Consider the following 5267-nt stretch of genomic DNA (forward strand, 5'->3'; position numbering starts at 1 on the left):
CTGGCAATTTCATGGTCATTGGTAATGGCCCTGACAGAAGAAGACTAAGGATCATGGAAGCGCTCCTCATCGAGCAGGAAAAGCCGAACCTCAACACTACCCAAGAAATGTTCCTACTCCCCTCCTGCTGTAGAAACACCAACCAATCCCTCGTCAATATTGACGAGCATGAGGTCGATCAGCGACCTGACAGTCTGCTTGTGAACTGAGACTCTCAGCGAGTGCCTCAGGCAATCAAATAGCAGCTCGGGACTCGCTGGACCTTTGAGCTGAGCGGCAGAACAGCTTGCCCTAACGGGGAACCCCGCTCATGGTACATCTCGGCCAATCAGTATGTTACACTGGGAGCCCAGCCCAGAATTATTCAGACCCCGCCTATTTCCGATGACCGTGAGTGTTGCAGCAGCCTGGCTGTCATGGATTCCCTCCCACCGAGTGCCCCAACCAAAGAGACAGCTCCTCCGTCCCAGACTCGGTACCATCTCCGCTCACAGGGACCAATTAACAACCAGCGCCTGAATTCAAATATTGCCATGACACGTATGAATAGAGCCATTCTCGCTTACACCGTTAGCTTTGCGCAGTGGCGGTATCGTAACCAATGAGGGCTAACCAAGGTGCGATTATTGCTAGTTGAAAACTTGGAACTTACACCGTTCCACTTCTAACCTAAAGATGAGAGGAAACCCATAACAACCTCTCGAAATGTGTTGAAAGCTACTCTGATGTAGCCTGTATTTGATAAGTTTACTCCCAGTAAATTTAAAAAAAAATCTTAGACTCTATCCATTTTGCTCCCCTACCTACCAACGACCAACACAGCACAGCCACTGGCCGCAGGCAGTACTAATGTGAAAAGGAAAATTAGAGCAATTGATAAGCTCAACTACAAAATAAATGCCACAGAGGCAGTTGCAATCTTCTATGAATAATAATAATAATATTAATAATAATAATAATAATAATAATAATAATAATAATAATAATAATAATAAAAATAATAATAATAATAATAAATGAAAGGTGATAAAATAAGAGGATGGATGTCTTCTATTGAAATAAGCAAGTTATTCATTACTCCTCCTTTGAGATAATAAAAATTGCAAATGTAATAGGCCTCAGTTCTTAATTAAAGTCAGAATAGGACTTATATAATCTTATCAGCCCATGTTCACAACAGGACACTGATGCTTACTTTATTATTTCTATTATTCATGTCAAAATGAAGAGAGAGAGAGAGAGAGAGAGAGAGAGAGAGAGAGAGAGAGAGAGAGAGAGAGCCTTACCTTATTTTTTTTTTTGTTTGGGTTCCCCCAGGTCCCTCAGTGTGAGGCACCTCGTATATCCACCAGAGAGTTGCTAATACATCTTCCGGTGTATTTTGCATCTTCCAGTCTTGGATGGTCTGGGATGCATCTTAGGTATTTATCGAGCTGCTTTTTTAAACGCATCTACGCTCACTTCTGATATGTTTCTTAGATGAGCTGGCAGCACATTAAATAGTCGCTGCATTATTGATGCTGGTGCGTAGTGGATTAATGTCCTGTGCGCCTTTCTCAGTTTACCTGGAATGCTTTTTGGTACTATTAATCTACCTCGGCTTGCTCTTTCTGATACTTTAAGCTCCATGATGTTTTCAGCAATTCCTTCTATTTGCTTCCATGCTTGTATTATCATGTAGCGTTCTCTTCTCCTTTCTAGACTGTATAGTTTTAAAAATTGCAGTCTTTCCCAGTAATCAAGGTCCTTAACTTCTTCTATTCTAGCAGTATAGGACCTTTGTACACTCTCTATTTGCGCAATATCCTTTTGGTAGTGTGGGTACCATATCACATTGCAGTACTCGAGTGTACTACGCACATAAGTTTTGTAAAGCATAATCATGTGTTCAGCTTTTCTTGTTTTAAAGTGTCTGAATAACATTCCCATTTTTGCTTTACATTTAGCCAACAGTGTTGCTATTTGGTCGTTGCATAACATATTCCTATTTAAAATTACACCAAGAGAGAGAGAGAGAGAGAGAGAGAGAGAGAGAGAGAGAGAGAGAGAGAGAGAGATTCTAATCTAGTATCTAGTATATTGCTATTTTTTCCCTATTGAAATTGAAGAACAGGTGTGTAAGGTGATGACCCACAAATGGAAAAGCGTCATATAAGAATCCCATTAAAGTAACGCTCTGGAAGGCTTTAGTTCTTATTCCCATCTCTTTCTTGAAATAGCAGAAGTAATTTCTCACTCATCAACAGATGAAATTAAAATGAAAATATAAATTTGATATTTCCCCTGACATTTAGAATTCTTCTTGATATTTTTTTTTTTCTATTGATAATTATCTAACTTTTACCTGTCATTGCACGATACGAGTTAGTTTCTGATTATCTAAGAATTTGCTATCTAAATTAGAATCTATTTATATTTTTCAATGGGCCTTTTATTCAGTATTTCATGGGTTACGTATCCATTTTTAGTTATCTGTATAATAAAAACATCCACTCTCCTAGTTACCAAGAGCAATTTCCATATCCAGACATACCTTACACACTCTGGCCATAATCAAATCACATTTTACCATCTCAGGATCTCATAAAACTTACTTTGATTTCCTAATTCCTATTATATTTAATAAAACATACTTCCAGATAGACACCGTGAAGAGAGAAGTAAAAGAGAGTGATAAAATGACAATTATTGCCCATTGACTGACTTTTTCTCATTTATACCAGCATTGGTTGCTTCTCCCACATACAACAATAAAAATAAGGATATGGGATAATCACTTAATGGCCTCATTACGGATAGAAATATCCTTATGGACTCATTATTTTCGTAGCTACAGGGTCATAGCCGCTGTTCAGAAAAATAGAATTTGTCAGTAAAGTAATTTTTCTCTGCAAACATCAATATTCCAATAATGACACATATTCTAATGAACAGCCGACTTATTTTTATGAACAGATAAATATAACCAAATGATATTGGTATTTTTTTTTTTTGGGGGGGGGGGGGATATTTTTATATTTTATATAAATTTTTATGTAGAACAGGCTGGCATTAGTACCTTTTCATTGTTTATTTATGATGATCAAATTGAATGTTGTTACCGTTCTTAAAATATTTTATCTAAATGTTATTTACTCGTTTATTTATTTCCTTTCTTCCTACTTTCAAGAAAATAATAAGGTAATCTACAGAAATTTTTGGGATAAGTCTCAATTTCTTTAACCACGATACTACTTTCAATAAAACAATATAGTAATTTTCTCAACTTTTTGGGACATTCCTTAATTTCTTTAACCAAAATCCTATTTTCAAGAAAATAAAGTAATTTATATAACTTTTTTGGATATAGCTCAATTTCTTCAACTAAAATCCTATTTTCAAGAAAACAAAGTAATTTAGACTGCTATTTTTGGATATGGTTCATCCTTGAATGGCAAAACTAATCAAAAACAATATTGGAAAATCGGATAAAATCTCAATGGAGAAATTAATTCGGAGAATTTCGACAGCCGTAGTTTTGTTTCTAAAGCAAATTCTCACATGGAGTCTTCCATATGTTTTTATTAAGAAAATATTTTTTCTTTCCGTTTCTACTCTATTCAGTAAAAAGTAGTAGTAGTAGTAGTAGTAGTAGTAGTAGTAGTAGTAGTAGTAGTAGTAGTATAATAATAATAATAATAATAATAATAATAATAATAATAATAATATCAGCCCATATTTTAATATATTTGATTTTACTTGGACCCATTTTTTACAAAGTCAAAATGTTATTTATATCAGAAATTGCAAAACATATCCAGAGTCTTGCTCATAAGCTTATCTGAATCATATTCAATACTGAATCTTTTTATTTTTTTTTTTTATTTTTTAATGTATTGTGCATTTATGAGGTGGATACTATTTAAACAGGCAATTGTCTGTCAGTAAGATAAATTCTTCTGTAAATTTGAACTATTATGAAAACAGTGATTGAAAAGTGGAAAAGTCTTTTGTCTCTTGCAAAGATGCTTCCATATATCAACCCACCATACACTACACCATAAAGATAACAATAGTATAATATACTTCAGTATCGACCATATGGTGGAGAAGGCAGCACTATCGGAATGAGCAGCATACCTAGTACTTTTTACTTGATGGTACAGTATAAGAGGATCTGAATGCAAAAGGATGGTGAGGATTGTGAAGACTTGAATGCTGAATGCACATAAAACTGACTGAATAAAGGTGCCAGAGATTAATATACACATCAGGGACAAAGAAGTTAATAGACAGAAATTTTATGTCTAAAATTAGGATTAGAGTCTGTGGGCTTAGGACTAGACAAAAGAAATAAACTCACAACATGATAGGATGAAAGGATATTTTGATAAAAAAAAAAATATAAAAACACTTTCTAAATCTGCCTATTTTCTTGTGCATTGTTAGAGAGGCATTGAAAATGCAAATATCTGTATGCAGAAGAGGCCTTGTCCTTCATCTACATCCCTCACGATTTGCAACATTTCACCAATTCAAACAAGATCTCTATTATAGGATTCAGCAAACATGCGCCTACTTGTGAATGTATAACTGACGCAAAGAGAGTACCATCATCTGCATAAGCAAAAAGCTCGTTTTCATGGATAATATATAACATTCGTGAACCTGAGCTGTCAAAACTGATGCATTTACATAGATATGCACACACACTAATTCAACCCTTCAAACCCCTTCCCTTTTCCATAACTACAAACTAGCATTTTCGGCAATTTGTGTAAGAGTGTGGTCTCCGAGAATGCCTCTAGGAATACCCCCTCTCAACACGGCATGACTACTCTGTCCACCCCAGAGGGGTGGGAGGAGATCAAGCAGTCATACATCTTGCAATGTCGCTGAATGAGAGAGGAAAGAAATATATATATATATATATATATATATATATATATATATATATATATATATATATATATACAAATATTGATTAATTAACGCCATATCAACCGAATGAAAGGTAGGAGACTTAATAAAGACGGTGCAGGACACGAAAATTTCCGACCTTTAAACAACAGCAAAGACTGACACAGCCAGCTGCGATATCACCTACTCCTAAGTTCTACCACCAACACTCGATAAATGATTTATTATTTTTACTGTATTTTAACTTTTCATAACGCAAACAATACTTTTATAAGTGTATTTATTTAATAAGATTATTAATAATATTGATAAATTATCAAAATATCAGAATGATAGCGATAACAAGTTTACAAATTAATCGGTGATGT

The 5267-nt window shown here is 34.8% G+C and overlaps 1 non-coding gene across 1 annotated transcript; it reads left to right on the forward strand.

Annotated features, from left to right (window-relative positions):
* Positions 1–572: 572 nt before the first annotated feature.
* Positions 573–708, forward strand: LOC137625811 (U4 spliceosomal RNA). The gene has a single exon (XR_011040906.1). It is a non-coding gene; the product is annotated as a U4 spliceosomal RNA (small nuclear RNA).
* Positions 709–5267: the final 4559 nt, after the last annotated feature.

The sequence above is a fragment of the Palaemon carinicauda genome, chromosome 32 (assembly GCF_036898095.1).
Source record: "Palaemon carinicauda isolate YSFRI2023 chromosome 32, ASM3689809v2, whole genome shotgun sequence".
Classification (NCBI taxonomy): Eukaryota; Metazoa; Arthropoda; class Malacostraca; order Decapoda; family Palaemonidae; genus Palaemon; species Palaemon carinicauda.